Source organism: Callorhinchus milii, unplaced genomic scaffold, assembly GCF_018977255.1.
Source record: "Callorhinchus milii isolate IMCB2004 unplaced genomic scaffold, IMCB_Cmil_1.0 Scaffold282, whole genome shotgun sequence".
Lineage (NCBI taxonomy): Eukaryota > Metazoa > Chordata > Chondrichthyes > Chimaeriformes > Callorhinchidae > Callorhinchus > Callorhinchus milii.
Window position 1 is genome coordinate 62,219 of NW_024705023.1, and position 22,752 is coordinate 84,970.

Here is a 22,752-nt window from a genome sequence, read left to right on the forward strand (position 1 = left end):
ATAACTAAATTGGTCATTTTCAATCTACGACTGTTTGTGGGGCATTGCTGTGCACAATTGGGTGCCGCAATCGCCCACAAATATACAGTAAATTCACTTTACAGCGTGTTCTGTGAAGCGCTTTGGGACGTCCTCCTGACGTGAAAAGCGCTATATCAAATGCAAGGATTATTATTATTATTATATTAGCGAACTGAACGGCAACACTTGAAACGCCGGGTTTTTTTTTGGATGGAGAGCGAGAACAACCGGTCAACTACAGGAAAATATGGAGTTCAGTAGAACAGTGGTTGCAGCACTCACCTCGTAAGCGAGAGGACTGGGTTCGGTTCCCGGCAGACAAAACATTAAGCAATCAACGCCCAACTGTTTGTGGGACACTGCGGTGTGCAATTGTCTGCTGCGTGTGACCCATACAATACCCAGTCATTATTCTTTAAATTATATCCTGTGAAGCGCTTTCAGACGTCTCGAAGACCTGATAAGGCACTTCATAATTTTGAAAGGATCCTTATGAAGCTCAATGTTTGTGAAGGCCCCTTACAATGTTGCACCCACTACCCCTGGTAATGCCCGACCACTTTGTAAACCCATAAACCTAACCCCTCCTCAAAACCATAGTAATAATTACTATCCATGTTTTTTTGCAGGACGCTGTTGAGAGCAGTATTATACAGCCTTTGTCCCACAACATATACAGTCACTTCAATTAAAATGTATACTGTGAAGCGCAACGAGACGTCTCACAGTTGTAGTAAAGCGCTTCCTCAAATGTTGGGATTACTATAAAAGCTCAAAATTTGCGAAGCCGCCACCCCCTGGTACAAACCTTTCCCCATGGTATATTCATAAACATTATACCTAGCCCTAATTGTGACGGTCATCTAAAGCCTAAACCTGTACTTAACCCCTGACTCTGACGCAGAACCTTCACCAGGTCACCACCGCTTATCATTTATTTCGTGGAAATTAGCACGAAGAGAAATGTAAAAAAGAGACAAACTGCGAGAACCGGAAAGTGGAAAAAGTGGTGTCATAAAGAAACTGCGCTATGACAACGAATCTCTGCGGTTTGTATGTAGATACGCATACGTTTCCATCGCCACATCCTGAGATCAGCTCGACACGCTTCACAGGTTCCCAGCAGCAAGCCAAACATACTTATCTTTAGATTATTCTTTCTGAAATACGTCTGTGTCTCTCATTCCTCTTAGTTTCTCGGTCTGCCTCCCCCATCACTACCCCAACACCTCTCTCCCCCTCTCTCTCTCTCTCTCCCTCTCTCTTATTCTCTCTATCACATACGTTTTGTCTCGCATAAACACGGTCTCCTCTCTCACACACAATCCCACTATTTCTGTCACGCACTCAGTCTTTCTTTCTTCGACATTCTGTCTTTTACACTCTCAGTGTGTCTCTCTGACATCCTCTGTATCTCGCAGTACAATTCTCTCTCTCTCTCTCTCACACACACACACCCACACACACACATACACATACATACTTTGAGTTTCATACTCTCAGTCTCTCCCTCTCCTTCTCTCTCTCTGGGCCTCCCAGATGAGATGTTAAATTCATGTCCAGTTTGTATCTTGTTCAGGACAAACGTTAGGGAATACTGGAATGCTATTGCGGAAAGAGAATGGAATTTGTCCAGGTGTTAGTTTCCATACCAGCTCAATTCATGGGTATGAAACCGTTAATATTGTGTATGATATCAAACAGCGACGGCTGATATATAGCTGAACCACTGTTGTAATGTTAGCTGAGCTGCGTTACCGGATCTAAAGCACAAACCACTCAAACGCCACTGCAACAAAAAAAATTAACTGCAAAATGAAGTGAAACAATTAAAGGTAACATCAGAATTCATGTAGAGAAATGTTGCCTCTTCATTTCTCTGGACATAGAACCGTTTTGAATCACCAATCCCCCTTTAGTGACCTTGTTAAAAATAATAATAATTATCCTTGAATTTGATATTTCGATTTATCACGTATTCAACGTGTTTCAGAGTAATATTGACAATGAACGTTCATTTATATCAAACTACTAAAAGGCAGCACACGATATGCTCTTTTTTGTAGTAAGAAGCGCGAGCGAAACTAGTCAACTACAGACCAATCTGGACTTCTGTAGAATAGTCGTAAAATCACTCAACGCACAAGCGAGAAGATCTGGGCTCGATTCCCAGGCACGCAAAACATCAAGCAAGTTTCCTAACTCCAGATACACGTCTCTATTTACCTAGGATTAAGTAGGAACTCGATTGCTGTCCAATTGGCGAATTGCTTTTCGGGGCAAATAATGCCCTCACAAAGAATTATCAATAATAGCAATTTTGTCAATTATTCCACGATAATTTGTGAGACGTTGTGTTTCGCAATTGTCTACCGCGTTTATCCCACAAGATACACAGTTACTATACTTTAACTTATATTCTGATGAGCGCTTTGAGACGTCCCGAAGATATATTAAGGCACTTTATTAAATGTAAAGATTCTTTCAATACTCAATGTTTGAAAAAATCCCCTCCCCTAGTACAGCCACTCCCCCTGGGACTGCCCATACCCCTGGAAAATATTTAAAGCTTTCCCCACCTTAAAGGAAGAATATTTAATTGTTGTTCACTCTATTCACAACTTTTTGGGGACCGATGTGCTCAATTGTGTGACGCAATTGACCCAGTGTATATTGTGAAGCGCCTCGAATTTAAGGCGCTTCATCAAATGTAATGATTAACGTAGTACCTCAATGTTTATGAAGCGCTCATTTGCCTCCACCTCGTACACCCCTTCCCCTGGTACATTCATAAATCTTATCCCTGGCCCTAATCGAGATCATAATCCTAAACCTAAACCTATCACTGAGTCCTGACACTGAAGCTGAGCAGAGACCACCTCACCTCAGCTTGTCATGTATTTGGTGGAAAAGAGCACAGAGGGATAAAACTAAAAGCGAACTGCGAGAACCTGAAAGTGGAAAAAGAGGTGAGATTAAGAGGTTGAGCTGTGACAACCGATCTCTATTGTTTCTCTGTCGCAAGATATGCGTACGTGTCCCTCACCATAACATTAGATCATCTAATCATGCTTCAAACGCCACCCATGATTTCTGTCTGTCATCCTTTCTGACCTGAGTCCACCGTAATCTCTCATTTACACTCTCGCTCTCTCTCTCGCTCTCGCTCTCTCTCTCTCTCCCTCTCTGTGTCACACACTTTGACTCTCATTCATCAAAATTGTCAAACAATAGTACTTATAGAGAAGAGAAATGTGTCTGTGTGTTTCTGTTTCTGCGTCTCTCTCTCTCTCTCTCTCTCTCTCTCTCTATCACTCAATGTGTCTATCATACTCTCTCTGTCACACACATACACTGTCTCTCTCTCACGATCATACCTCTCTCTCCCACTCTCTGTGTGTCACACACTCTCAGTCACTCTATCGCTTTCTCTCTCTCACACTCTCTCTCGCTTTCTCTCTCGCTCCCGTCTCGTTGAGCCCCTCAAACGAGATTTTCCATTGAGGTCCAATTTGTGCCGTTGCATAGGAAAGACGATAAATGTTCCAGAACGTTACTGGGCAAAGGAAAGGAAGTTTTTTTCCATGGCAGCTCAATACATGTTACACGAAAATGTTATTAATGGACACAGTTTCAAACGGCAAAGGCTGATGTGTAGCTGAATCATTGATATGGTGTTAGCTAAGCCGCGTTATGGGATATCAAACATAAATTACCGAAACGCCCTGAATAATAGGCTCAAAGGTTTAACTACCAGAGGAAGAAAGCAAGTGAACACAAGAGTTCAATTATCTGAACAGAAACTCGTTTCGAATTTCCAATCTGCTTTTAATAACAATAATAATAATGATGGTAATAATAATAAAAATACTTGCTTTTGATAAAACGCCTCTTCACGTGTTCGCGACGGTTCAGATAAATATTCAGAATTGAAGAGCTTTTACATCAGAATAGTGAAACAGCCATTTTGATAAAGTGGAATGAGAAGGAGAACTGGTCAACTTCACGGACATCAAAACGGACGCCTGTAGGTAGTAGTAGAGCACTCACCTCTCAAGTGATAGGAAGTGGATTGTACGTTAACCTAGTGGTAAGTATGAACACCCTGCTTAGTCAACTATTTTGTGGCTTTCTGGGGCAAAAATCCCTTCACAAAAAAATAATTATGATTTGTCACTTAGTGCATGACTGTGTGTGCGATACTACACTGCGCAATTCTCTGTCAGCTTTAAACAACACTATAATGGGTCACTACGCTTGACGTATATCATGTGAATCACTTGGAAGCGTTTCGAAGACGATATTAGGCACTTTAAAATAGATAAGTTTTATTATAATATCTCAATGTTTGAGTAGCACCGACTCCTGCTACACCCCTCCCCCGACACTACGTTACAGCAACAAAATCAACAACAACAACTTGGATTTATACAGTTACCTACACGCCGGAAGGCGCCTGAGAGCGCTTCGGAATGCAGCCAAAACCTTTGTGCATGCGTTTGTCACCTCCGCCTGGATTACTCATACGCATTCCTTGACGGTCTCCCCAGCTTCACTGTTTAAAATATCCAACTGTTTCAAAACTTTGCTGCCCGCATACTTACCCGGACCAAATTCTGTTCGCGCATCTCGTCAGTTCTGGCCAGAATCCACTGATTCCCCATCACCAAACGGCTCGACTTCAAGATCCTCTCACCCGTTTTGAAATCGTTTCACTCCCTAGCAACTCTCTACCTGTCCAAACTCTTTCCCCTTTTTCAAACCCCGCCTAAAATCTTCCTTTCGACCGTGTGACGCATCACCCTCCCACCCGCAGGCTCCGAGTCAGGCTCCACCACTGTTAAATCCCTGCGTGGAGAGCTCCATGTAAGTTGACGCTATTTGTTTGTTGTGGTATATAATATGGTTGGTGTAATCCTCATTGCTGAAAAAAAGTGCAATGATATCCACAATGCAACCTTTGAGAGATTGATTTACAGGTTGTATTTTCATGTTGCGATATGTTGTCTGGAATAACACGACAGTTGTTCTGAACAGTAGAATCAGAAACAATATTCCTTGATTGAAAAACTACTCCGATGACTTTTGCCATCAGTTTTAAACTAATCAGCATTCGTTTCTCTAACGTTTTATATTTCTGTTCCATATTCTGATCTGATTCTGACCCTAGCTCGGGTCTGAAATGCTGTACGATGTCCAGCGTCTTGGGACGTACTCCCGACGAGAAAGGCGCTATACACGTGTAATTTGTTTTTATTGTTGTTGTTGATCAAATGCTCTCATCATGAAATATGTATCTGCCTCAGCATTAGCATTACAAACTTGGCACCAGTCTGTATTATCTGCCTTAATCTGTTTTTGGTTTAGAATTGGTACTGTTTTGGTAGGAATCGTTTTAAGAAAATGGATTGTTTTCCACACGTTTCCTGTACCTTTATCACAAAAGAAACACTATATTATTTACTTCATACACCTACGTATATACACCGTAACTCATATAGTGATAGCATCACCATCCTGCAGTTACTGAAAGCAACACAAATGATTGGATAAATAAAACGCAATTGGTGGAAATGTGTTGCTTTGCTGACCATAATAATGGCAGTATATATTTCATTCAACAATGTTTATAATTAAACAGAATAGTAGCAGTAATTAGCCGTTCAACTAAAGTATCACACACGGGTACAAAACTTTAGATTAAGAATGGAATATCTTTCATCATATTTGGACAAGATTCCTTATTCATTGTCTGAATAATAATTCTGAAAGAATATAAAATGTATGACTTTCAGTCTGGATCCGTGTTCCCACTCGGTTCTGAGTCAGAAGGATGTGGCTTGATGCCCCATATTGGAACTAGTTTAATGCCATGGGATCTTAAACTTTTACCTGAACAAGCAGCTGGGATCGTTTTTGAATGTTTCATCTAAATGACGGCAACTCCGACAACGCAACACAACTCCAGCACTGTATTAGAAATTCTGTTTAGAGAATGTGATTCCATTAAGGTTACCCTTAAACATATCCCATCAGTTAGTGATATTTTACATTCGAAACCTATTAACATATGACAGATTCTAGGGTGGTATTTAACAAGTTTCCTTAAAAAAATGCTGGTATCATTGACAAAGCGTCACTCTGTATAGTGCTGGCCATTTCACTAATGTATTCTAATTGTTTGCGTTTGTGCCTGTTTGTGTATATGAGTATCAGCTTGTGTGTATCTCTCTGTGTCAGTGTGTGTGCGTTGAGTCTGTCATTGTATTTGTGTCAAGGAACATATATCAGGACTTCCTCTTGGGATAAGTCCACAAAAAAAACGAGAACATCGAAAATGAGCTAAATCATCGGCGAAATCAATGCTGCAAATTCGGCAAAGCTAAGACAACAGATAAAGTTAATGTGGTGCCACTAAAAATGGGAACCTGCTCTACATTCCTTATGGTTTCCATCTCTTTGTTTCCCTTGCAATATGTCTTTCCTTTCAGGGAATATCGAGGTTTTCCGTTTGCGATTTACAGTAACACGGGAATCAGCCTTCAATTATAAAAACCTTCAATATGGAAACCTTACGCAGTTGCGGAAAATTTTATTCAGGCGTATCCTTGTTACTCAGTTAAGCACATACTGTACACTCGAGACACTTCTTGTTTCCAAATTTACAGCCTTTACTATCAGCAACCGGGTTAGTCTTATAAGAGTACTTTGAGTACTATGTGCCTTGTGCGAATTGAATACGGTGTGAATCCTCGTTAGTATAGTGGTGAGTATCCTCGCCTGTCATGCGGGAGACCGGGGTTCAATTCCCCGAAGGGGAGGCCGTTTTAAGCCTTGAGTTATTTTTACCAAACTAAATGCACTGAAATTTCAAATGAAAAGAATGTTGGTGTGAATCGAAGCACATGGTGGAAGAATTATGTTTGCCATTTGTTTTTGGTAGAGATTGGATGCTCATGGAGACGAGTTCCATAGTTTCACTTCCTGTCCTTGTCACATTCACAGTCCTAGAAAAACGAAATCTTTTCACCTAATTTCACATTCTATTGGCAGATATTTTTGGCTGCTTGCACTTTGAGCGATTGGTATTACTGGACTCTGAACAACAATTGTCCAAATGGCTTAGCATCGGGGTTGATAACTGTGCATATATATCGAAGTTATGTTTTCTGAAGTTGAATAGAAACAGCGGAAGTTGAACAGTTATCGTGTTGCAGAGGCAAAAAGGCACAGGAAAAGTCTAAACATTCTTCAGGAATTCTGCTTTTCCGAAACGACTTCTCGATCTTATTCTCCAGGCTTCCCTTTCCCCTCCCCACCCAGGGTAACTTCCAACCCCTTCTCCAGTCGATGCAACAAATATAATCCATTATATACAGGGCCGTTACATCTGATTGAGCACTTACATTATCATATTATTTCAAGACCAATATATGCTCTCAAAAGTTCGTAGTATTTTCAAGGCAGTTATTTCTAACTGTTCAAAAGTGGATGAGCCACAGATAAGCAACAATAAAAAATAATGCCAAATACTTTTCCACCCAATTTTCACTATTCTCCTGAAATTCAGCGATGCGATGTGACACCTGAATCAAAATTGAACCTTCCGAATGCACGTGGGGCAAAGGTTTATAACCGCTGAAACAGGAGATAAGAAGAGCTCAAGGTCTTGCAGCCGGGAAGAAGGTGACTGGTGCGTTGCTACCTTTCAAACCGATGGCACTTGATCCTACCAAGAAGTTTAATTTCTAGCAAGTTATTTGAAAAGAGGTGCAGTGGTGCAATGAATTAAAAAATATCCCCAAATAGCTTTGTTTAATATCAATCCACTAATGCTTGAAATTTTTAATATAATTCCTAAATTTGGTGCTGTTTTACTCAACATATTTCAAAAGTTTGTCTGAATATGAAACCGGGTTTCCGATATTGCAGCAAAGAAAAGTTTAACAAAAGTTGTGAGCTATCTTGTTACACGTGTTTTGCTGACAAGAGCAGACATAGGATAGAGTGGCCGAGCGGCGTAAGGCGCTGGATTTAATTTCCAGTCTGTTTGCGTACATGGTTTTGAAACAGACTGTTGTTAAATGTTCATGATCTTGTTCATCTTTTAAATCGAACGCGTCAGATGTGTTTTCTGAACAGAATTTGTTGTGTGCACAAAGTACCAAGATGACGCCACCTTCCAATGATTAACCAGCGGCCAACGCTTGCTGTTCAAGAGGCAATGCCCTGAGACTTTGGTGGTATAGATGGATGTTCGATCATTTGATTCCATCATAAATTAGCTTCACTTCTCCATCTCCAGCAATTACTTTCACTGTCAAGAGGTACGTATCATCCGACAAGTGAGAAAAAGTAAAAGCTGTTCCCACTCAGCAACGAACCAAATGAGGAACGTTTTGGAATATTTTAAACAAAAAGCCCAGCAGAACCAATCAGCAAATTCAATTTCGCTGTATATCTTTATAAATCAGTCCAGCTCAGGATGAATAAAATAATGTACCATCACGTAACTCTTATGCTTCTGACTAAATTCCAAACTGTTCTCCAAAAAACGTTCTTCCAAAATTAGTTGCTGAGCTGATCCTAATCAAGTTTTAAAGGCATTTGTATTTCACTTGAATATCTGTTGTTGGAGAACTAGGTGCTGATGAGCAAACAATCCCACATCACACCGTCAGTGTTTCCATCTGTTTGTATTCAGAGTTCACTTTTTGAATAACTAACTTACAGATGTTGTCTTTTCTTGTCAATCCAGAGTTTGGCCGTGACAACAATTATGTCAAAATAAAACTGCATTTCTTGTAAAAGGGTGCTTAGAAGTCTCTGTGGCGCAATGGGTTAGTGCGTTCGGCTGTTAACCGAAAGGTTGGTGGTTCCAGCCCACCCAGGGACGGTCCTCTACTGGAAGAAACATATGCTTCTTCAATTTTCCGTCGCCATTTAAATAATATTGTGAACAACATCAGATACACTTGGGACCTACTTGACTCAAACAATCCACTAACTCAACCTTAGATACGCTGAGAGGCCGGAGCTCACCATCTGTTTAGGTTAAAAATTCAAGCAAGAGTCGAATCAAAACAAATATCACAAATCCACTGCACACTTATTGATACTTGATGTACAAATATTGTGTGTACAGTCATTGTTGATTATACTATCTATGAGATGATAATTGATCTTAAAGGTCAGATTAAAATGTTCGCAATGAAGACAGTTGTCTCAGTTATGCACCTCGTTTAAACATAAAATATTCTGCGTTGCAGGAATAAGTGAATACATTTCCAGATAAGCAGCGTTAATTCTACAAAAAATAATGTAAATCGTTTATTATACTTGTGATCAACTGCACTGTATGTGGAGGGAGCCGTGATCGTATTATGGTTAGTACTCTGCGTTATGGCCGCAACAACCTCGGTTCGAATCCGAGTCACGGCAAACGCCATCGATTTTCCTTTTAACATATTTTTTAAATGTTTTAACGTAACTAAGTGCACAATTCATCTGAAATTGAAATTTCCCCGTTTTCATTTAATCAACAATAATGAAAATAATAATAATGCTTTGTTGGAGCGCTTTATCTTGTCGAGGCGTCTCCAATTGCTTTGCAGAATAAACATTATCTGTGAAAATAAAGTCAATGCCAAATGGTCAGTTCTGTTCGCCGGTGGCAATACCAGATTAATTAATACTGCGATCATTACAATCTCCTTCGTTGATAAAACACTTGAGGTTTGAGTTCAATTTCGCAGCCATTCGGCCATTATAATGTTTCAGTCAACCCTTCAACCACGTAATATACGAACATTTATGAATCAATTTTTTTGGAAGATAAATATTGTAACATATGACCTACAATGAAATATTCTGGTTACCAGCCTGGCTTCAGAAACGCATCATCCTGTTTATTACGTGGAGACCTGTAGCTCAGTGGTTAGAGCACTCGTTTTGCAAGCGAGAGACCTGAGTTCAATTCCAGGCAGAGGGCGAAACTTTGGGCAAGTTTCCTTACGCCACACAGAGCCTGATAATAATCCCTCCAAAAAAAGAAAATTGGTCATTTTCAATCAACGACTCTTCGTGGGATAATGCTGTGCGCAATTGGCTGCCGCGTTCGCCCACAAATATACAGTCAATTCACTTTACAGCGCTATATCAAATGAAAGGATTATTATTAATATTATTACTAATATTATTATTATTGTTGTTGCAAGTTGCAGCCTTCGAAGCATCCTGAATACATATGGAATTTTTCGTTTATTTTAATTGTGCCACTGTGTGAAGGAATGTTTACACATTGATAATAAATGTGAATGGTGGTTACCCGTGGAATAGGCATGGTGGAGAATCGTCCAATGCAATGCTTTTCTCACTTGAAGTTTTACTTCATAATCTTGTAGATAAAAGTTATTTTAGGTCAGTACATCAGATGGGACACGTTGACGGGAAACCTTGGCACAAGTTATTGACAAGTCGTGTTCTGAATTATCTTTACTATTTATTTCTTATATAACACATCAACATCTTAAAATAGAATATGGACTCGATTCTCTCAGGTAAGGAGGGCAGCTGAGGTTGAGTAGGAATGAGCTCTCTTTACTGTTCAAAGCAAGACAGAAATATAACAGTGTAATTATTTTCAAAATTATTTCTCCCTTTATGTTTTCAACTGAGAAAACACAGCTGCGGTAGGACGTTAACCTTCTTTGGAAAAACTTTGAATTTCGTGGATGAGACAGTCTATTGCATTGTTTATCGTGTTTACGTGAACCATGACATTGAACTCCACTTGGTTTGAACACCAGCCTCTGATCTGGGGTCAGACGCGCTACCGTTGAGACACGAGTTCGGCAGATTATTTCGCAAAACAGGTTGGGTTAAACACGTAATTGTTTGAAAAATAAAGAGGTATCTTCCAATTCCTAAACTGAAATGTTGATACTGAAGAAGCAGTGATTAAACCTTTCCGCTCATTTGCTGCAAACAATCACTTGCATTTATATTGCGATCATCGTTGCGGAAACTCTGACTGGCATTGGACGAAAAAATCATTACTCTCTCTATTCATTAATTTTCAATGAATATAGCTTCATACGCTTCCTTGGTTTGGCAGAGATCTACGTGGCTGGACAGATATAATTGCAAATTAATACATGTGAAACAGAAATAGATGCGAAGATGCTGCAAATGCAAACTGAAAATGCTCAAGTTTTCTTATATATTTACTTTTTTTCTTTTTTCGTCTAAGAAAACGAGAGGTCAAAATAAAATTAAACCCAATAAATGGAAGTGGCATTTCAGTTAGTACTGTCGTATCTGTGCGTAACAACAACAACAACAACAAGATTCCATTTATAGAGCGCCTTTCACGTCAGGAGGACGTCCCAAGGCGCTGCACAGTTGGGTCATGACCCGAGCAGGGGGGAAATGGTCAGGGTGAGGGGAGGGAAGGGAGGGAGAGAGGAGGGGGAAATGGTCAGGGTGAGGGGAGGGAAGGGAGGGAGCGAGGAGGAGGAAGAGAGTCGAGAGGGGAGCTGAAGGCACGGTCAAAGAGAAAGGTTTTGAGACCGGCCTTGAAGGAGGAAAGGGAGGAAGCAAGGCGAAGGCACTGGGGGATGGAGTTCCAGAGCCTCGGGGCTGAGAGGCTGAAGGCCCGACCACCGATAGTAGGGCGGTTGGGGCGGGGGACGTGGAGCAGACCGGAGCCAGAGGAACGGAGGGTACGGGCAGGTAGGTAGGGGGATAGTAGGTTGGAGAGGTAGGAGGGAGCAAGGCCGTGAATGGCCTTGTAGGTGAGGATGAGGATCTTGAAATCAATCCTCTGGGGGATGGGGAGCCAGTGGAGGCGAGCGAGGGTGGGAGTGATGTGGTCCCGAAGCCTGGTGCGGGACAGTACACGAGCTGCAGAGTTCTGAATGACCTGCAGCTTGTGGAGGGAGGTGGCGGGAAGGCCGGCGAGGAGAGAGTTCCCATAGTCCAGCCTTGAGGTGACAAAGGCGTGAACCAGGGTTTCAGCAGCGTGAGGGGTGAGGTAGTGCCGTAATCTGGCGATATTCCGGAGGTGATGGAAGGCGGTGCCAGTTGTGGTGCGGATGTGAGGGAGAAAGGACAGCTCAGGGTCGAACAAAACGCCGAGGTTCCTGACTGGCTTTGAGAGGTGGAGAGTGCAGCCTTGGATGCTGATGGTGTCAGCGCCTGAGGTGCGGAGGCGCTGACTTGAGCCAATCAGGAGGGCCTCGGTTTTTTGCACGTTGAGCTGAAGAAAGTTGTCTCTCGTCCAGGACTCGATGTCGGACAGGCAGGCTGTCAGGACATCGGTGGTCGTGGAGTTGAGAGTAGAGGAGGAAAGGTAGAGTTGGGTGTCATCCGCATACATGTGGAAGTTAACCCCATGTTTGCGGATGATGTCACCAAGGGGGAGCATATAGAGGGTGAAGAGGAGGGGACCGAGGACAGAGCCCTGAGGGACACCACATGAGACAGTACGGGGGGTGGAGGAGAAGCCATTCGTTGAGACGAAGTGAAGACGGTGAGAAAGGTACGACCTAAACCATTCAAGGACAGTGCCTTGAAAGTTGAGGTGGGAGGACAAGCGGTGGAGTAGGATAGTGTGGTCGACCGTACCGAATGCTGCCGATAGGTCGAGGAGGACGAGGAGACAGAGGGAGCCCTGGTCACAGATGGTCAGGATGTCATTGGTGACCTTGACCAGGGCAGTTTCTGTGCTATAACGTGGACAACGTGGCCTAACGGATAAGGCGTCTGACTTCGGTGAACTTGAAGGCAATCAGAAGATTGCAGGTTAGAGTCCTGTCGTGGTCTTTTGGCACAAGTATTTTTCTTATGAGATTTGTGTATTGTAAATTAATAAATTGTGTTCCCTTTGACAAACGAACTTTTAACTACAAGATGTTGCTTGCAACAGCAGTGTTGCTGATATTTTGTGCTAATGATGCCATAGTCGTGTTTCGCTCCCGTTTATGGCCACAAATTTCGTTTCCGAAAAGCACATTTGTTTTTCTCTTTTGAAATATTGGAGAAAAATATATTCTCGAGTCAAAAGTTTGACTATTGATAATATAACAGCAGTTACAATAAATTTTCTTTGAGAAATTATTCCAACTAAACGGGATAGCTTGGATTTGTTCCAGAGACCTCTTGTTTTGTACTCAAAGCGTCCACCACAGTGCTACAACTCCTCCGCCACCTGAACATTGCTCAGAGATACAAATGTATGAGCATAATAGTCCTCTCAATGAATGTAAAGACTAAATTGAAATTCACTTGTCCATCTTCTTCCTTCACCTGATGATATTCCCTCACAGATTGTTCCAAGTCTTTACTCACCAGAAGCTCACCGCTGGTCGGTTGTGTTAGCAAAAAGTGTGCAGAATTAACACACTAACAATGGGTCAAAATGGGAGAGAGGTTATGGAACATGTGATCATGTAATTATGGAGTCAGTACAAAGAAAGAGGGTTGAAGGCAGTTGCTTCTTAGATATCAACAGCCAAATTCCATGTGCATCAAGAAATAGGCATAATAGTTGATAACAACAACATTTTAGCCCTACGGTAGCTCACGTGAATGCGTCAAGCTAAAGAGCCAAAGAGGCTCTAAAACCCACAATAATTCTAACAGGAGTCAGAATAACAAATGATAGTTAAACTAACAACCGTTCAACTTTGAATCAAGATTGACAGATTCATCGAAAGGACACTGATGACAAACGTCGTGTCTCCGATATCAGTATAAATCTGTACCAGAAACTCAAAGATTTTTCATGAATTGACAGCAATGGTGCATTATTTCCAAACACAATATTATGGCTGATCCCCTAACATAATTAAATTTATCCGACCTATCCCCATATCTCTGAATTTCTCTCGTCAAGCAGTCACCACTGTCAATTAAAGATTGAACAACTGGAAGAGGAACCGTCACTTACGTTGGATGCCTAATGTTGCTCATCAATGTTTCTCTATCCAAGAACTACATTTCCTACTCTTAATAATTTCATATTTCTATTTTCTCGTTCCTGCAAATTAATAAAAAAAACGCGCTTCAGTGATCCCCATTGATTCTCATTTTCTTATGAGATAATGAGGTTTGCGACGTCTCCGGACGTGAAAGGCGCTCTACAAAAGTAATTTTGTTGCTGTTGTTGTTGTTGATGGGAAGCAACGAGAGTTGCTCAGTCCCATTGGCCACTCGGATTCTCTCCGTGCATTTCAATGACCGTTCAAATCAATTTTGGATCTTTTTTTATATATATGGAGTCCTGTAGCTCAGTGGTTAGAGCACTCGCTTTGCAAGTGAGAGACCTGAGTTCAATTCCAGGTCAGAGCGAAACCTTGGGCAAGTTTCCTTACTCCACGCGCCTAATAATAATCCCTTCAAAACCAAAAAGAATAATAAATTGGTCATTTTCAATCTACGACTGTTTGTGGGACATTGCTGTGCGCAATTGGCTGCCGCGTTCGCCCACAAATATACAGTCAATTCACTTTACAGTGTGTTCTGTGAAGCGCTTTGGGATGTCCTCCTGACATGAAAAGCGCTCTATCAAATGCAAAGATTATTATTATTATTATTATTATTAGTAGTATTATTATTATTATCATTATTAGTATTATTATTATATGCGAGATTATTGCTCTCCAGTGTGTTCCCTGATGGTCTAGTGGTTAGGATTTGGCGCTCTCACCGCCGCGGCCCGGGTTCGATTCCCGGTCAGGGAAGCATTTCATTTTGTTTTTTCGATTGGAACCGAAATTTGCTTGTGTACAAAAAACAGGCAGATATGTCCTGCAATCGTGGCTGCGCTTCACAGCACAAACAATAATAAAAATAATACTTGCCTTTGATATAGCCCCATATAGCGTCTTCGAGACGACTCAAAACTCTTCACACAATAGAGTTTAAAAAAAGTTGACTGTATATTTTATGGGCAAATGATCTGTTTTATTCAAATCAAAGCTGCCGATAATCGTTTCTTCTGTCTGTTGTGCAGAGAATGCACCACAATATGTCAGTCAGAAGTTTGCATACCGTACATCAGTAATCAGAGCTTCCTGTGACTCACTCAGCAAGTCAGGCCGGTTAGCTGAGTTGGTTAGAGCGTGGTGCTGGTAACGCCAAGGTCGCGGGTTCAATCCCCGTACGGTTCATAATTTTAATTTTGTTACATCAGCTGCAGTGCTGCTGCCAACAATAATAACAATATTCACACTGGCGTTTGTTATAATCCTTGCATTTGATATAGCGCTTTTCACGTCGAGAGGACGTCCCAAAGCGCTTCAGAATACACACTGTAAAGTGAATTGACTGTATATTTGTGGGCGAACGCGGCAGCCAATTGCGCACAGCAATGTCTCACAAACAGTCGTAGATTGAAAATGACCGATTTATTATTGTTTTGGGTTTTGGAGGGATTATTATTAGGCTCTGTGTGGAGTAAGGAAACTTGCCCAAGGTTTCGCCCAGGCTGGAATTGAACTCCGGTCTCTCGCTTGCAAAGCGAGTGCTCTAACCACTGAGCTACAGGACTCCACGAGTTATAGCGCCTTATCACGTTTTCAAGACGTCTCAAGGCGCTTCACAGAATATAGAGTAAAGTGAATTTATTGGATGTTTTGTGACCGAAAAGCAGCAGGTTGTAGCAGAAGCAGCCCACAAGCACCTGTGTATCAAGGTGACCAATTCATTACTATTATAGCTTTTATTCTTGTTATTATTGAAGGGATTATTACCCCAGAAAAGCGATTCGTCAATCGACTACAATCCGTGTTCTTATTTACTAATCTTCGAACACTAACACTTATCTTCCCTCTCAAGTTACCTGGTTTTGTTGCTTATTTTCGCCAGCATGATCATTGTTATCGTAACAATAATAACAAAAAACAGAATATCTGATCAAACTTAACAATGTCGCTAAACATATTAACTGACAATTCGTTAAAAAAATTACATTGATGTAAAGTTCAACTCGTATCAACATCATCAGCGAATGTCATACAATTAAACAAGTTTACAATAATCTGCGGTTTACATTTATAAAATCTAATAATCCTTGCATTTGATCCAGATACATTAAATTACATACAGGCAGGTCAATCAGCTGTAACAGACCAGATATCAACATGAATGGGTAATTAGAATTGACGTGCCATATGATTTGCTGTAAATATCCAAAGTAATTACCATATGAAAAATAAGGAGCTGGAAAAATTCTGGAAATATATCGATCTACTTGTTCAATGCAGACGTGGGTGGCAATGTAAAACAAATATTGCTGTTCTCATCGGTGCAACGGTTAATATTAATAAAACTATTCAAAGCGACTTGACGACATAAAAAGTGATATCAATCAACTGCAAAACGTAGCTGTTTATTCGAAACTCAAAGATACAGTGTAAGAAAAAGTAATATCTATTGATTTGTAAAAAGTGACTGCGTTTTTGGTGTGGTTAAGCCCATACCATGTATAATAGGTATTAAAGAAACGATGAACTTTTTTATTCTAGATAACAGAATATCTATCACGACTTTTTGGTCACCCTATTTACGGAATGCCTGTGTCCCTCCATCCTATATCCCTAGGACTGTGTTTGTGACAATGAATGGACATCAAATTTAATCGAGAGAGTGTGTCTGTGCTAACCGCCAGCTTCTACAAAATCACTTGTAATAATCACTGCATTTGGCAAAGGATATTATTCAAAGAGTCTATTGTGAGTTTGAATATCAGTAATTGTTTCATTTGATACAGTGTCTTATCACAACTTCGAGACTTCTAAGAACGCTTCGCTGAATATAATGCAAAGAGCATGGAATGTGTAGTTTCTGGGAGAAAAGACACTTGGGTCAAAAGAACCTTCTAACCCCAATATTTTCCGATTGACGTAAAACAATAACAACGAGGATTAATTTGATAACAAATACTAAAATTATCTCCCCGTCGGGGAATTGAACCCCGGACTCCCGCGTGAAAGGCGGGGATACTAACCACTTCACTAACGAGGATTCACATGCAAGCATGTACTTTAATTCCACCCTGTAAACAAGTGATGAAAAGTTAGAGTGATAGGGTGTGCCAACTATTGTAGGGAAATTTTCACCCAACGAGTTGTTCCATTCTGCAATGTATTACCTGAAAGGCAAGTGAAAGCCGATTCAACAATAACTTTTAAGAGAGAAGTAGATGGTTATTTAGGGAGGACAAGACTGCAGGGCTACGGAGAGAAAGCGGGAAAGTGGGATTGAGTTGGATTGCTCTTTTCGGAGCCGGCGCAGACATCTTTCTGTCTGATGTCGAATGGTATCTTTCTGTGCTGTATGACACTATTATTCTGTGACAAAACCTTGTTCCTGCGACTCAAGTGAATTCCGTTGTTCGTGTCTTGTTGAAGCCAATGAGGTGACTTGAACGTATTGGAGTTGGTCCCGTTTGATCCCAAGTTGTTGAAATATTAGCGAACAGAATACAATAAAGTGAAAAGAGTGACAGGATGAAGCAATTTATTGCACATAATATATTCTCCTGTTTACAATGATGATCAGTTTAGAGTTTGCCAATCACAGCAAAGCAGTGGCCAACCTTTCAATTTTTAAACAGCAACAACTTGCATTTCACACAAGGCAATAGAGTTGGAGGGTTAGATGTCAAGCTCCAGGAGAGGACTGGCGGTGAGGACATGAGAATGGGGAAAGCTTAACACACATCTACAGCACTAGCCTCCTGTGGGCAGTATGGCACACTCAATCAATACACTAGCCTCCAATGGGGAGTGCAACACATGCACAGTCACTACACTAATCTCCCTTGGGCAGTACAAAACCACAGTCACTACACTAACCTTCTGTGGGCGCTAAATTGTTGTGGGCAGTATATCGCACACAGTCACTACATTGATTTCCTGTGGTCAGTTTAACACACAGTCGTTATATTGGCCTCCTCTGGGCGGTGTAACCGATACAGATATTACATTGAGCTCCTGTAGGCAGGCTAACATGCACAGTCACTACACTGGCCTCCTGTGGGCAGTATAGCAGGCATAGACAGTACACTAGGCTGCTTTGGGCAGTCTAACACTTATAGGCTCAACACTGGGCCCCTCTTTGCAATGTAACACACATAGTCACTGTACGACGCTGCTTTGGGGAATGCAACGCACACACAGTAACTACACCAGCCTACTATTATGCAGTCCTGTAGCATATTGGCAAGAGCGCACGCCTCACCAGCGAGAGGACACGGGTTTGATTCTCAGATAGGCAAAATCTTAGGAAAATTCCATTAATCCACCCAACCGACTCTGTTTATTAACCAGCTTTCAGTTTCATATTTCAGGGTTAAAAATCCCTTCAAATAGACATGTAGGAGTCCTGTAGCTCAGCAGTTAGAGCACTCGATTTGCAAGCGAGAGACCTGAGTTCAATTCCAGGCAGAGGGCGAAACCTTAGGCAAGTTTCCTTACTCCAAACGCCTAATAATAATCCCTCCAAAACCAAAAACAATAATAAATTGGTCATTTTCAATCCATGACTGTTTGTGGGACATTACTGTGCGCAATTGGCTGCCGCGTTCACCCACAAATATAGTCAATTCACTTTACAGTGTGTTCTGTGAAGCGCTTTGGGACGTCCTCCCGACGTGAAAAGCGCTATATCAAATGCAAGGATTATTATTATTATAATCGACTCTGTTTATTATTAAAAATCCCTTCAAATAGACATGTCTCGAAATTCTGATCTGACGTTGTGTCAAACGCAAGGATACTTGGACAGAGTGAGGCCACATGAGATGTGAGGACTGGACAATTCCCAGTGTCCATTTCCTGGATCCTCGTGAGGAGATTCAGAAAGACTGCGATGGAGAGGGAGAGACAATCAGGGAGAGGGACAGAGAGAGGAGAGAGAGTGAGAGTGATAAGAGAGAGAGAGAGAGAGAGAGAGGAGAGAGAGAGAGAGAGAGAGAGAGAGAGAGTGACAGAGAGGAGAGAGAGAGAGGAGAGAGAGAGAGAGAGAGAGAGAGAGGAGAGAGAGAGAGAGAGAGAGAGAGAGAGAGAGAGGAGAGAGAGAGAGAGAGAGAGAGAGAGAAAATCAAACAAAAAGGCAGTGAGGCAGAAAGAATATGGGAGCGAGAGAATGACAGGAATGGTGTTCCAACATATCCTGCGACGAGTGGTTTGGAAATTTTATCAAACGTTCCAGCAATATGTCGGTTAAAAAAAAACAGGTAATGGAAACAATATATAAAGACCAGCAGTTCTGAAGTCGTTCGTGACATTATTTCAAGTGAGAGGAAAGAATTGTAGAAGAATATATTTCTTACAGCAGAGGATCTTCCCAGTGTGGGCTTGAACCACCAACCATTCGGTTAACAGCAGAACGCTCTAACCCATTGCGCCACAGAGACTTCTGTCTACATATTTTTGAAGAAAATTACAGCGTTTCATTGACACAATTAATGTCACGGACAGGAACTGAGTTGATACGTCATCACAACACCAGTAACTGAGTTACTCAAAGCTGATATCTTAATGCCAATCAATGGAAACTCCCTGATCACTGTGTGATGTTGGAAAGTTTGCTCAACAGGCACCTTGTTCTCCCACAACAGATATTTAAATCAAGTACAAAAGGCTTTAAAACTTTACTTGGATCAAAACAGCAACTAATTTAGGAACAGCGATTTTCAGAGAAGAGTTTAAAATGTAAACAGCAATATAAGAGTTACATGACCGCAGATAATCATTAGTTCTTGTACTCACGCTAAGCTGGAAAGCGTTACAAAGAAATATTGCAAATTGAACTTGTTGGTTGGTTCCGGTGTCTTTTTTTTCAATATATTTTGAAATATTCCTCAATTGGTTCATTACTTAATGGGAACATCTTTTAGTTTTTCTTGGAAATTCAACGGCATCCAACCATCTTTATTCCGGTTGCATTCAAAAGCATTCTTGCATTCAAAGTACTTGCAGGAAGATATGTACATGTTGCCACTGAATAGAATTGCTGGAGCTGGAGGAGTGAAGCTGAGTTATGCTGGATTGAAAGTGGTCGAATGGCCATTGATACTGTCACAGCTCTTTCTGTTCAAAAAATACAAGATGTACAAGAACGAACAAGATCGTAAGCATTTGATAGCGGTGGGATTCGAACCCACGTCCCCGAAGAGACTGGAGCCTAAATCCAGCGCCTTAGACCGCTCGGCCACGCTATCCCCTGCTTGCCTTTGTCTGCAAGATGAATTATACCGTCGTGTCACACTATTCATGTCAAAAGTTTCTCCTGCCATGACAGAGAGATGCGTCCATACTCCGACAAACTGTTCACTTTGCTTCATTAAAAGAGCACCGACTTTAGTAAATTCATCAACAATTTCAACAATTATTTAACCCGTATTTAAACAAACCAGGTGTAGAAGCATTTGATTTTGATCCATTTCTCGATATTCATCAGCTCACTGAAGTTTCCGTAGTGCAGTGGTTATCATATGCGCCTCACACTCGAATGGTCCCGCATTCGAAACCTGGCGGAAACATTTATTTAACATTTATTTAACAATAATTGACAAAATGCAATGCAGAGTGTTTGGTTTACACTTGGACCTCTAAGAATAGGACAATGGAGTTGAAGCGAGGAGAAGTGCATGATAAGGTTTTACAGTGAAAATTGAAAATAGATAGAGAGTGATTGCTGTGCATTAAACGAGGGGACTGAAGTTCAACAACATTGGTGACAACGGAAGGACGGGAAACACACAGTGAAGGTCAGTGTCAGCTCAGTGCATCAGAACTCAACGCTGCACAAGGAAAAGTTGGCAGAGAATCTTCAAATCTTACATCCCAGACATAGTCGATTTGGCGCATTGTACCTCTGCCACCTCTTTGGAAGAGCTATAAAATTAGTGTCACTCATCCTTTCTTTCCCCACAGCCTTGGAGATGTATACTTTGAAAATATATCCAGTTGGCTCATGAAAGTTATTGTTGCATCTGTTTGCACCACCCCTTCAAGCAATTCCATCCAAATAGTAACAACTCCGTGGTTAACTAAATTTCTCTGGCTCAGCATCAACCGTGTAGAAATAGCATTCCTGTCAGGAAAGCCTAGAACACGTACACCAAGTTCTATATGTTTTTTTGTCAGCAACGAGTTACCTAAATGTTCATTCATGTCATAATTTTTTCTCAATGACATCAAAAGCGTTCCCAAGAACCTCATTTGATGCTGAAATAGTGACATTAGAATTGAATGATTAAAAAGAAAAGGGTTTCCTAGTAATGAATCATGATGCCTGACCTCTAAGTATAAACGCTTATATCGGAAATTGCGTGATACATGTAGTAGAATATTTTTGATCGACACATTGCTCTTGATTTCTTTACTGAGAGACATTCACGCGTAATATCGCTTTCAAGAGAAAAATCCGGACTTCGTAATGCTGATGAATTTGTCGTTGCTAATTGGAGTGAATTCGTAAACTTATGCTATTGCTATTATTGTTGAACTCTGAATTAGTATATTAAATATTCGAATTTTATTGAGATTAATTGAGTAAAAACAAGTGTTGGTGCCAAGGCTGAAATGGTAAATCACAATATTCGATGAGAGGTAGACACAGACTGTTGATGTCTATATATGGCCATTGTTACTTCTGCAGCTTTTTTCAAAAATATAATTCCAGTTTTAGTTGTTATTGCTTTAACAAATGCCAATTCAAATTTAATTGTTGCCGTCGAACAGCGAATGTAAACAATTGTGATTTCTCTTCCGTTAATAAACTCTGTTCTCACTCAGTAACACAACCCTTTTTTCAGTTCTTTACGCAAAAAAACTTCCGTTTTGTTATCAATCAGCAATATTTCAAATGCAGACTTTTTTTTAGGCTTTGTAAGGCTTTGCAGCAGACGAGGTGGCCGAGTGGTTAAGGCGATGGACTGCTAATCCATTGTGCTCTGCACGCGTGGGTTCGAATCCCACCCTCGTCGCTTCAGATACTTTGAGAAATGAGTTAATTATGGCGTTTTAAATAAGGGATCATATTATTTGCAGGTACCAAAATAATTAGGGATCTGTCTTCACTGTTCCTCGCTTTATAGACTTCATTCGATACGATTTTTTGTGACGTCTTCTCTACTCTGTGTAAGAAGTTGTTATCTTCAAACTCACATTGATATCATCTGGGCTCACATTCGAAATCGCTTTTTTGCGACATTGCTGGGCGTAATTTCCCTGCAAAGTCGTTGTCACAATTAATTTACAAATTAAAACTTTACGGCTTCTGAAATTATTTTAAATTTTAAATTCTGAAATTGCTTTCCTTGATTTCGCACATTGCAACAATCAAAATGTGGAACGTTGACCGAGGAGAGGGCGGAGAGTGAATCGGAGTTAATGTGTCTCTGAATGATTTAGCCTGGAGTGCTCATCGATCACACCTAACCAGGTAATGCAGGAGAAGAGGTCAGAGGAAAGGATAAACCAAAGTCGCATATCGATGCAAGATAACGTGCATATAATTCATACCTAACGAGGGACTGAGTAAAAAGCGAGGACATGGTCACTGGGCAGCAACTCACAGAGACTGAAGTAAAATTCGCTAGATACCATGCACTGTCAATTCTGGCTGATCAAATTTGCTCCCCAGCCCTATCCTCATCACGCTCACACTTCTCTTCCATGTAACTGGCTTCTTTACCCTTCCGAACTCACATGCTCT

The 22,752-nt window shown here is 41.0% G+C and overlaps 5 non-coding genes across 5 annotated transcripts; 4 read left to right on the plus strand and 1 right to left on the minus strand.

The window, feature by feature from the left end:
* Positions 1 to 8,843: 8,843 nt before the first annotated feature.
* trnan-guu lies at positions 8,844 to 8,917 on the plus strand. The gene has a single exon. It is a non-coding gene; the product is annotated as a tRNA-Asn (tRNA).
* A 5,776-nt stretch (positions 8,918 to 14,693) lies between these two features.
* trnae-cuc lies at positions 14,694 to 14,765 on the plus strand. The gene has a single exon. It is a non-coding gene; the product is annotated as a tRNA-Glu (tRNA).
* A 355-nt stretch (positions 14,766 to 15,120) lies between these two features.
* Positions 15,121 to 15,194, plus strand: trnat-ggu. The gene has a single exon. It is a non-coding gene; the product is annotated as a tRNA-Thr (tRNA).
* Positions 15,195 to 20,169: 4,975 nt separating this feature from the next.
* Positions 20,170 to 20,251, minus strand: trnal-uag. Its single transcript has one exon. It is a non-coding gene; the product is annotated as a tRNA-Leu (tRNA).
* A 1,688-nt stretch (positions 20,252 to 21,939) lies between these two features.
* trnas-gcu lies at positions 21,940 to 22,021 on the plus strand. The gene has a single exon. It is a non-coding gene; the product is annotated as a tRNA-Ser (tRNA).
* The last annotated feature ends 731 nt before the right edge of the window (positions 22,022 to 22,752 follow it).